Source organism: Vanacampus margaritifer, chromosome 13 (assembly GCF_051991255.1).
Source record: "Vanacampus margaritifer isolate UIUO_Vmar chromosome 13, RoL_Vmar_1.0, whole genome shotgun sequence".
NCBI lineage: Eukaryota > Metazoa > Chordata > Actinopteri > Syngnathiformes > Syngnathidae > Vanacampus > Vanacampus margaritifer.
In genome coordinates, this window is record NC_135444.1 from 18,023,808 (window position 1) to 18,036,775 (window position 12,968).

Genomic DNA, 12,968 nt, shown 5'->3' on the forward strand with positions numbered 1-12,968 from the left:
CAACAACAACAACTTTATTTTGTTTATATATACTATGTACATTTCATGTTAAAGTGGTTGATTGATTTCATATTTAAAGGAAAAGCTTTCAGTGGTAAGCTAGCAAGATTTGAATGTAGCCTAACCCACAGGTGGCTACAAAGTCATAAAAATAAAGAAAATGCACATTTTAAACTGCTGTAGTAACTTTAGCTTCATATTAATGATAAAATTGTTCCATTTATAGTTCCTATTGTAAGAAAAGAAAGTATGTACTGTATACAAAATATAGACTATTTACTAAGAAGGGTAAATACTGTAAAAAATTTTTTTATCAAATTTGCATTATCAAAAGGTTATACACTGTATATATTTATACAGTATATAATATATAAATGTATTTAAGTACCCAAAGCTAAAATAAACCAATTACATGGATTGTTGTTTTTGATCATGGAATCCTATGCACTTCTCTCATAAATAGTTCTAACCCGCACATTCATTATGATTGCATCAGTCTTTCAGATTCAAATTAATTAGTATTCATCTTAAATTGTAACGTTTCCGCAGTATAATTACCCCGTGGTCACCCTCCCTGTTTCCACTCACCTTTGTCCCTTTTATCTATAGCTGTGTACTGAAAAAAAAAAAAACACCTGCAAACATTTATTACCATGCTAGCCTCATAAAAGTCAACGTTAGGTCAAAGTTGCAGTAAGTGACATGATAGCAGCAGTTACGCCCCACACAAGCAACAGGGGGTTACAAAAATAAAAACTCACAAAACACTGCCCAGCGAACAGGAGTGATGAATTGTTTTGTGGACACTCCAAAAATCAGCTGTATTGATCTAGCGTTACTCTAAGTGGGCGTGAGTGGAAAAGCAACAGGCTGAAGAGAAAAGACACTTTTTTTCTTTTTTGTCAACTTGTCACTCACTCACTGCTTGTCACTCGTGAGACCTTTTGTTTTTTTTCAATATACGTATTTGAAGCTTGATTACTTTTGACCTCGTTTTGTATGTTAATTTGGCGGCAGGGAGATGAGCAGCCGGGAGATAAATAAGAACTCAACCACAGGAGTATATAGACACCTAATTGTCTGTTATGAATATGCAAATGACATTTTGGGGGGGGTGCATGATGCACCCTTTAGCATTGACCTGCTGTTGGCTCTCACAATGGATGAGAGGAAAGAAACAGCCCAAAAGTGAGAGTTTTTTGGTGCGTGTGTGTGTGTGATTTTTGGGTGTATTATTTTGTTGTGTCTGAAATGTTTTTGGGTATGTGTGAGAGAGAGGGTGAGAGAGAATTTTTATGTGTATGAGGGGGTTTTGTTGGGCACGAGAGGTTTTCATCATCATTTTTTGTTGCTCGTGAGAGATTTAAATGTTTTATGTGTTAGTGAGGGTATTTGTGTGAGATTTTATGATCTGTGAAAGATTTTTGTACGAATGAGAAGCTTTAAGTTGTTTGAAATGTGAGATTTTTTATATGAATGAGATGTTAGGTGTGATTTGAATCTGAAAAGTATTTGTTTTATATATGTGTGAGAGTTTTTTGTTGCATGTGAGCGATTTTAGGTGTTTTTAAGAGTTTTTTGTGTGAGTGAGAGTATTCATGTGAGATTTTATGAGCTGTGAAAGATTTTTGTAAGTATGAGAAGCTTTTGGTGGTTGTTTGATATGTGAGATTTTTTATATGAGTGAGATGTTAGGTGAAAAGCATTTGTTTTGGATATGTGTGAGAGTTTTTGGTTGCATTTGAGCGATTTTAGGTGTTTGTAAGAGTTTTTTTGTGAGTGAAAGTATTCCTGTGAGATTTTATGACCTGTGAAAGATTTTTGTAAGTATGAGAAGCTTTTGGAGGTTGTTTGAAATGTGAGATTTTTTATATGAGTGAGATTTTAGGTGTGATTTGAAACTGAAAAGCATTTGTTTTAACTATGTGTGAGAGTTTTTTGTTGTATGTGATCATTTTCACATTTTTTGTATGTAGTAGGATTTTCTGTGCTTGAGAGTTTTTTTGGGAAATGTGTATTTTTTTTGTGCATGTCACAAAAGCACTTATTCACTATTTTATCGTGGAATCTTTGCTCGCTGAAAACTCACCTATTCACATCCTTTTGTTCTCTTTCCGTAATGCCGTAAGAAGCACAAGTTGAGCTAAATGTCATTTTTGGCTTCCAAGGCCTCATAATTGATTGCAGACAAACTTCAGTTGCGTTTGTGAGAGTTTTTCCATGTTGCCGTTTTCTATACATGTTGCAACAACGTTACAGCACATGTTTTTGCATCATCCTGCATCTGCATGCTTTTTCTTTTCCTCGTGTGTGCGTGTGTGTGTGTGTGTGTGTGTGTGTGTGTGTGTGCGTGTGTGTGTGTGTGTGTGTGTGTGTGTGTGTGTGTGTGTGTGTGTTACAACACCCGTCAGGTAGAATGAAGGTTGAACTTTGTGTTTTGACAGCTTCCATATAAAAGTAACTCCCCCGTGGCTCGCTCCTTGCACCCTCCCGCACGAGGCAAAAAGTATCTGCTGGCTGGCAGGTGGCTGCGCAGCCCCCCCCCCCCCCCCCCCATATAATTTTTTTTATTTTTATGTGCGTCTTCCATCTGAGGAGTTAAAAGCAGAGAATGTTTAGCAGGGAAGGGAGCAGATGGTCCACGATGATGCAACATCTGGCGCAAACTACAAGGTGAATGTCGAAAAAGTCAAAAACTAGCTCAGAGCCAAGTCTGAGGCCGTCTCCGGAAATACTTTGGAATAATCGATCGTTGGGCCAATGTGCCAATCACTTGATTTAAGCTGACGTTGTCAGCGACAGGCAGGCCATTGGAGGCAGTCTAGACTTTCGGACTTTTTTTTGTGATACAAGGTTAACCCGACCCTTGTATCACAATGCTAAGTGGCTAAAAGTTAGCACAGAGATGCAACATGTAGGTTGACTTAGGTGTAAGGATTTCTGCTGTGTCAATCCTGTGATTGACAGTTGCTCGGCCATCTGGCGCAGGCTCCACTTCCCACAGACTAAGCACTAAAGCAAACGCAAGGCTGCTAAGTCTCACCTTTTCCAAATCATATGCAAACAAATACAGTTTAGCCTCCTACACGAGCGTCGACGCTGGGAGCTTCGTGTAGGATGATGAACTCCAAAAATTGCCTCGTTGCCTCGACGACTGCGGAAACGTCGCCAGTTTAAGGAAGGGGCGAAAAAGGAATCGCAATAAAGCAGCCTATTGAATTATGCCGCGCCGGCGGCGGATGATTTGTCGACGTGGGCGGTCAAAACTGCACTCGCCTGAATGGAGTCAAGTTACAGCAATTGACACAGTGATACATTACGTCTATATCAGCTGAATGCACTGACTTTTTTACAAGCGCTATTTGATACCAATGGGGCAGTCTCATAAAGGTATTATATATCATTATCTCTTTTGATTTGTTATTTCTACTCTACACTAGTGTCAGATATATTTTTTAAATCAGTATTTGTTCACAAAGACATGGTCATTGGGTGGGGACCAAAATATTGACAATTATCTGAAACATTATGGATACAAAGTAAGGGTATCAAAATAAGTACATTCATTTTGAGTTAATTTAAAGTTCCTTTTACGCCACTACACGCGATTAATGGCCGCACCTTACTTTGGAATTATGTAGTGGGAGAATTCCAGTCGCATCGCACAGACACGTCCATGTCAAAATGTAGCAGGAATAAATTTTATTATAATGCTTTTTTTTTTTTTTGTAGAGACTGGGATCAAGTTGTATTTAACAATTTTAAAAATGTTACTTCATGTTAATTAAAGATTAGATCTTAATATGAAAAGAAAAGCGCACTGAGCTGTCACCGTCTTACAAATGCAATTATGCCATCTAGTGGCAGAAAAATGACCTTAACAGAAATCAAAATCACTCACTTTTTACAGTACAGTGCATCTTTATAATTTTTTATTGAATTTTTATTAATTATTATGAAATTACTGTATGACTAGATGCAACCATATTTCTAATTGTTTCGTTTTTTTAATCCACTTTTATGTTAACTAGTATGAAAATTTAGGGGGAAAAACATTTATTGTACATTTAGAACAGATGTAAAATTTGCAATTAATCACGGGTTAACTATTGAAGGCATGCAATTAATATATTTTTTTTTAATTAATCACCTCACTCCCCTAATAAATACAAAGGCCTTTGTTTATATTTGTTTTTGAAAAATATCAATAAGTTACTGTAATGCATCATTTTCTATTTTTTAAGCATCATTTGTTTACAAAGATCTTAGGGATGTAACAAAAATCTATTTGAATTCGGAAAACAGTTTTAATTTAACGAAAAAACACTTTTTGACCCCCCCCCACAATATATGTATATATGTACATGTGTTAACACTAAACTTTCTGTAGGCATAAAAAGCAGGATTGCAGCGGATTACATATAATCACTTTCAACAAAAACGAAACCATGCTGAGGTACTTCCTGTTTCGTTAATCTTTTTTCACCGTAGTGGTCGGCAGTGAAATTACACTCGCTAAGTTTTAGAGTTAGAACATAACAGAGTTAACCGTACAAACCAAAAATCAAACACATGGCCATTAGAAGTGGAGACAAAATATCAATAAAACACTGCATCGCAAGGCTTTTATCTCAAAACATTCGATCATTTGATGCAGGCACTCAAAGGACTTGGCGCTGTGACAACGCGAGGTAAAAGCGTCAATAATCCTGCGGAATATTTTCGAAGCAATGCTTGTATAGGCAATTTCCCAAATAAATGGTAGTTGCTGTATTGATGTCGGTGGTCTCGAGCGCCTTTGTTAAAGGCGATAAGCACATTGAGTTTGTTATTTTGCCAGCCTCACTAAATAAAATCATTTACAAACAGAGCATGTACTTTTAAGATAAGACTCAAAGTACTGACTATCGTAAATTGAGTAACTCGTTCAGGTTGCTATCGCATCGACGGACAAGATGCTTTTCATCTCGGGAGTTTGCGATGTTGCCAGTCGGAGTGGATTTGGAAAGCGTTTAGGGGAGAGAGTCATATTATCGGTGTCTCAGGTAGCGCTTGGTCGTGTCACGTCGATGTAAAAGATCATTTCACCTCAACCTCACTTGACCCACGGTGCTAATGCCGCCGTGTCGCACAAGGCTGCTCGTCAGGTGTCGGAGGGCCGAGATGAAGACCTTCCCGAAGGCTTCTTACATAAGCCAGGAAAAAAGACGGACACATTTGTCATTGTCATTTGTCATTGCTTTTATAATGTCTTTCATAACATGATAAGCATGGAAAAAAAAATCTGCATGTGCAGTTCCACTTCAGTCCTGTAGGTGGCAGCGATTTGAATGAAGTGTTTTTTGTAAACGTTGACAAATTAGTTAAAAAATATATTTTGTTTTAACTAACCTAACGTTTTGTGATCATCAAAGACATTCATGCTTTTGCACACGTCAAAACATTAAGGAATATTTAGTCTTCAATTAATGTTTTTGTAAACAACAAAAAAAAATTAGTTTAATCAACCTGGCATGTTGGGAACATCAAAGACAAATCGGTCGGCAATTATTGTTTTGTATACATCAAAGACAATCGTCTTAAATAACCTAAAACAATTTCTGAAAACATTGACATTTTAGTCCTCAATTACTATTTTTGTAGACAACAAAAGCAATTAGTTGAATTGACCCCACATTGTTTTGTGAACATCAAAGACACAGTCTTTAGGTAATTTTTGTAGTCTTAAACGGCAATTAGTTTCAATTGACCCTAACATACGTTTTGTGAACATCAAAGACAAATTAGCCTTTATTATTGGTTTCACAGACATCAAAGACAATTACGTGCACGCTTTGTGATCATCAAAGACAATAAAGTTCTCCCTTTATGCTTATGCACACATAAAGAAAACAATGGAGTCTTCAATGAATGTTTTTATAATAACATTTAAAATGTAGTCTTCAATTAATGTTAATGACAATGAAAGTAATTAAGTTGAATTGACCTGACATTGTTTTGTGAACATCAAAGACATATTAGTCTTCAATTATTGTTTTTGCAATTAGTTTCAATTAAGCTGACATAAATGTTTTGGGAACATCAAAGACAAAGTAGTCTTCAATTATTGGTTTTATGGACATTGTAGGCAATTACTTTCAATTAACCTGACATATGTTTTTGTGAACATCATCAATTATTTTTCAAAGGAAATGGCGCCTTCAAAACTCTTAAGACGTTTTCTGAAAACAAATACAATTTAGTCTTCAATTCATATTTTTGTAGACAACGACGACAATTAGTTTCAATTAACCTGGCATACACGTTTTGTGAACATCAAAGACAAATTTGTCTCTAATTTGTTTTTGTGGACATCAAAAGGCAATGTGGAGTCTTCAAACGTACCTGACGTAAATGTATTTGAAAACATCAAAGACGACTGTTTTGTTTTTTTTTTGTTTTAATGAAAGCAAATGACGTCCCTACAAATGTGCTGACACCTGTAAGTCACGCGCTCGATGCAACTCTTGCATCGGGAGTTGTCCTCGCATTGCCTGCAGAGTGATGTTCCTCCTACGCGTTGCCTGCGCTCGCCGTCTCACAATTTGCGGGACAAAATGCTGCCGCCGCACAAAGACAAGAGACTGTGTCATAACTAAATTGGCTTATTTTCACGGGTGACACATCGGGAGGGATGAGACGGGAAGCTTTGATAAAAATCTAACTTCGCGCAAGCAGCCCGCCTCTTCATATCCTCCTGCGGTCGGAGTCCTTTTAAGGACGCGTGTTAAATAAATGACAAATTACACGTCTCTGCACGGTGACTGATAGACGTTGTTATTAAAAGACAAAAAAAAACAAAAAACAAGCCATTATTAGGTGAAGGCGGAAACGCTGCCTGATAAATCACAGCAAAGATAAGCCGTTGGAGTGAAAACTACTAATTTGACTGTGTGTTTTGAAACCATCAGAAACCATTTAAAGTGGAACATTTCTTGACAATAATATGTTATACGTGACCCCACTAGTCTAAACACCATATTCTGATTAATATTACATTTGTGGAATATGAGTTATGAAGCAAAATCCAGCCAGTTTGATCCATCTCAGTGGGCGGCCATTTTGCTACTTGCTGTCGACTGAAGATGACAACCAATCAGAGCTCACCTGTTTTCTGAAGCTGCACTGTGATTGGTTGTTAACTGAGACCTGAGCAACATTGATGTCATCTTCGGTCGACAGCAAGTGGCAAAATGGCCGCCCCCTGAGATGGATAAAAACTGCTGGATTTTGCTTCATTACTCATATTCCACTAACGCAATAATAACCAGAATACCATATTTAGACTAGTATGGCTGCATAGAACGTATTCTTGTCAAATAAAATGGGGTTGACTTCCCCTTTAAGGCCGTAATAAACATTTGTAAACACCAAGGCAATGTGGAGTATTGTTTTGTAAATAGCAAAGACAATTTAACCATCAATGAACCAAACATGAGAGTGTTTCGGTAAACATAAAGACAATGCTGAGTTTTTCATTAACCTGTCAATCAATTAGAGTCTCAATGAATGTAACATTTATGTTTTGGTTAACATTAATCACTATTTAAATTGTTCAATTAATCTAAAACGAAACGCTATTTTATCAACATCAAAGACACTTTTAAGTCTTCAATGAACCTAACATAAGCATAAAGATGATGTAGACAGTGTTGCCAACTTGCCGACCCAAAGCCTGTTGTAGATTTTTTATTATTTTTTTTGTCAAAAGTGACTAGCGACACATCTGAATTTTCCTGGTAGACAAAACATTTAAGTTATTTTGAGAAGTGATGGCCTATTTTAAAAGCAAAACCCAAAAACATATTTAGGGTGTTTTTTTGTTTTGTTTTTTACTCACTCTTTGCCTCTCCCACGACGTTATTCCTCTCTCTTAAAGCGTCCATTACAATTACATGTAAATTGCCAATTATGCAAATTAGGCGATGCCTTCATTTAACGACTTCTATCCACATTTAAGACAGCTCATAGCTACTTTCCTTTACTTTCCTTTCCTTTAAACGAACCTAACATACATGTCTGGTACATTAACTCATTCACTGCCATTGACGGCTATAAACGTAAAAAATTAATTTGAACTATTTAACTTCTTTTTTTCCCACTTTTGTTAACAAGAGTATGAAAACCTAGAATTTTTTTTATTGTTCATTTAGAACAGATATAACATTTGTGGTTAATCGTGAGTTAGCTATTGAAGTCAAGCGATTAACTAATATTAAAAATTGTAATCACCTGACAAATCAAAACAAAACAAAAGAAAAAATTATCAAAAATTAGGGGCATCAGGCGATTAAAATTTGTAATTGTAATTAATCGCATGACTTTAGTAGTTAACTCACAATTAATCACAAATGTTATATCTCTTTTAACTCTTTGACTGCCAAAAACGTTAAATAATGTTAAGTAAAATCCTATGGAGGAGTGCCAAAGACGTTAAAAGACGTTTGTTTCAAAACAGAGGTGAAACTAACCATTTTCTATTGTTGATTATTGAAAAACGAAATAAGGTAGAAACAAACTTTTTTTTTCTGATGAAAGATGAGAGTCCAATCTTTCATTTGGTAGTATGTGTGTTTCCATAGTCCAAACACATAATTTTCTGTGGACCTTGAAAGATCAGCCAAAATGCTTAAATCGGCTGGCACTGGCGACATCCCGTTTCTGAAAACGTCTGGCAGTCAAAGTTAAATGTACAATAAAAAAAAAATAAAAAAATCTAGGTTTTCATACACTAGTTGACAAAAGTGGGGAAAAAATGTTAAACCAATAGAAATAGTTCAAATGAATTTTTGACGTCTATAGCCGTCATTGGCAGTGAATGAGTTAAAAATGACCGGTATACAGATTCAATATTTTATTCGATTTGTTTATTTTACTGTGAAGTGAGGAAAGGAATGTACTATTTAGTCAGAGGTAAACATTTGGGGGGCAGCGATGAGCAGCCAAAAAAAAAAGAGACAATTTGACTTTTGCCTCCAAAGTTGACCGTCCGTGATGCATCCAGTTGGTTACAATTCAAAATTCCATATCGCTGCATTATTATATGACAAAAATCTGAAACCAGTGGTGAATCATAAGAGGTCGCCAAGATCATCCTGTATATGTTTTGAAGTGCGATTCACAATTTCACACGCTGGCTCCGGCTCAAAGAACACGACGTTCGCATCAGATGAGCTTCCACGCTCAATGTTTCTGCAGCAAAGCGGCTTAAGCAAAAGCGGAACACGTATGACGGGGCAAGTCGTAATGGTAGGCGAGTAGCTTGTTTTTTTTTTTTTTTCTTGACAGCTTTCCTCAGGCGAGCTGACAATGACACACCAAGAGCGGGAGGAAGGTTTTTTTTCTTCGCCGGCGAGAAGGTGGGAAGGGATCAGTGTCACTCGCGAAAAAGTTTGGACCCCGACAAACACTTTGATGTGCGAGAAGTTGGAGATGTCATTTCCGTAGGGGACAAACGGGAGCAGAAAAGGAAAGGAAAGGAAAGAGATGATGTGATGATAATAAATAAGTAATGTGATAAGAGTGTGATGGGGAACTCGTTTTGGATACTTGCTCAAATGACCCAGTTTCAATCAATGAATAATAACTTTCCAAGTTAAATATTATTATTTTTTAATGACAATAAGATGAATAAATAATATAATATAATAATAATTTTGGATAATATTTGAGTCACATGAAAAATCATTAAGTAAGTAAGACTTTAATTAATATTATCATATATCAATTTGATTTAATTGGTCAAATATCCCAAACGACCAGATGAAATAAGCACGTCAGTGTATAACATTCTGAGATTTTTATGATTATGATCATCATAATCACCATCATTATCAATTTCTCTTATGATAATATAATGATGATAATCGTTTTTTACGGATGGGCAAGTACCAATACGCGGCCTTATTTCAAGGTATCGGTACGCCACAACCCTTTTGGCAGTTTTACAATCAGGAACTAGAATAGAAGAATAGAAAATTGCCAATAATGTCATACAGTTTTAAGGAACATGGAATATTGGGATATAGTTGCTGTTTTTTAATTATCTGTCATTCGGCTTTTGTGGGGGAAAATTATATGAATCAAAAGTACTGACTGGTATTGGTGGTAGATATCGGTATCAGTGACTACTCCTGTTGAATATTTGTACTGGTATCAGTCTAAAAAACATTCTTAGTAGTTTTGTTTTAATTATAGTAATTTAATTAACCAATCAATGATTTTACTGTATATATTAAATATCCCCCCCCCCAAAAATTATTATTTTTAATTATTTACTGGTTTATTATTGAACTATAATTAAAACAATAATTATGATAATCACAAACATATTATTGATAATCATATTCATATTGTTATCATCCTTATTACTGATAATAATTTGCCAACTAAAATGAATAATTAAGTCTACAACATTCTCACGGGAAATCATCATTAAAATAACATTAACGACTACTACTAGTACACAGTACACTGTAAATTCTGCAGCATAAATTGGACTCGATTTAGAGTGGGACCAAATAGACTCAGCAATATTTACACTAGGAAGAGAGTAAAATAGATAAAACAGAAACTGAAGGTCATGAGTTTGTTCCTCAACCCTTGAGTGACACTCTTTTTTTCTAAAACTGATTTGGTCCCACTCTAAATAGTCAAACTTACTCTACAAAATTTACTGTGTACTACTAATAATAATAATCATCATCATCATCAACAACATAATCACAATAATAATAATTATGGCAAAAAAAAAAAAATAATAAATGTGTTTCTCAGAATACATTCTGTGTTTTCAAGCATTTGCAGGCCACGTGACTCAGTCAGCCGACTATGAATCCTGTATACGCGGTCACCGTCCATTTGTGTTCAGCTTGCTACGTAAGAACGTCTTTTATTCCGAAATTCAAATTCGAACCCGCGCATCTCAAAATCTGGAAAAATGAAGCTCAGATAGCACAGACACTTGTATATCGCATACCAATGATATTTTCTCCGTTTCAATTTGACACAGATATACTTCCACAGCTTCCCTTAATACGTTCCATCGGAATGACTGTCACTTGTCCCAAAACGGATTGAAAAATCCATTACCTGCCATTTGTGTTCCGGAACGCACAAGAATACCTTCGACACTGTTCAAACAGATTATGTAAAACACTGAAACACGAAGGAATCGCTGACTTCATAATCAGCGTGTCAGACGCACAACAGTGAGTGTGCGCTACACATTTAGCACCATTACTTCTGCTCCGTGGCCGCTGAACACGACTCGGCACTTTCCCCCCCTCTAACATTTTGCAGGAATTAGGCCGGTGCGGTGGCATGCAAGCAAGGCGCGACTCCACGTGGTGCCAAGTGACAGAAAGGTGTGGGACGTGAGATGCCACACCATTAATGAACTCAAAGGTTAACGTGCAGACCAGGCCCAGACAGCACACAAATTTAAATAGTGCACTGAAAATAGACTCGTTGAACACACTTGCTAGAATGCAAGCATGTGGAATTGGTATTGAATACAGACTAACAATGTGTAGAAGTGGTATCATGATATCATGATATTATCATGATACCATAATATGAGTCATATTTTGATAATCAGGGATTTGTGGTTCAAGATGTTTCACAATATTAGTTGTACTAATTTTTGGTCCTAGTTGAGGTCAAATCACAGTAGCTGTATCATAATGCTAGTTGTATATTGATACCAGCTAACTTGTAATGCAAGCTTATTTTTATAGGGTCCGTATCCTTATGCTAGTTGTATCGTCAGGGTTTAATCGCACATTTTGTTGTAAATGTACAACCCAAATTTTTTTTTCAAGTTTTTCATACTCTTGTTAAAAAGTGGTCAAATATGGTTACCAAATACAAATGTGGTTGCATCTTTGTGTTCATTGATACAGTAATTTTATAGTAGCCCAAGTGATTCAGAAAGTTACAATTAACTGTTATAGTTAAAAGAAGCGTAAAACATTGGGTCATAGATTTCTGTTGAGGACATTTTCGGGCAACTAGGTGGCATTAGTGTTACATGTTACGTTGATAGCAAGAACAGCACATTTGTCTTTTCAAATTCAGAGAAATTGGTATAGTAATTCCTCTGGCGCACCTGACAATTTGGTGACTGAAAGAAAACTAGACCTTAGACAAGGTGAAACCAGGTCTAAGTTGTGGTGGATTTGATAAAGGGGCAGCATCATGTATGTATCATAATGCCATCTGTAGTTACTAGTGAGTATTTTTAATTCCTGTTGGTTGGTGCTAAATGATATGATAATAAATGCATGCGGTTTATTACCAGTCGGCAGTTAAATAGGTATTTACTGAGTGTATTTTGTTCACTACACAAACACAAGTGGCTGCAACAATGACCTTTCTAAGAAAAAGAAGAAGAATTGCAACAGGACTGCACAATATCGCGATTATGGTTCAGTGTTTTGTTAATTTAAGCTCTTATTACAGTCTGAAGACACAAAGAAGGATTAATGCGAACTTCATTTTAGCCGCGTCGGCAGATTGTAAACGCGCCTTCATCAATTATCAAAGCAATTCCAGAACAATTTTCCACTTTGAAACAGCAGTGACTCGCTACATGCTGGCTTGCTTTTAAATACAATGCAGCACGTTTGTTGTGATTTTGGAAGCCAGTTTTTTTTTTTTTTCCTGTTCTGTTTGCCGCCGCCCACATTCTGTCAGGCTATCAGACGCAAAAACGGCACGTGCGGCCTTAAAAAGGGGGGACAAGACATGAGGCATCGGCAAACTGGGCCTAATAGAATTCAACGGGTCGACAACACCAAGGTCATGCTCAGCATTTTTCTTCCTTCTTTTCTATCCAGGCTAAAATATGTAATAACTCGTCTCTTATCTGCTGAACTTTGACCCAATGTGTTCAGCATTAAGCAACTGGGAAAAAAATGCACTCGGAA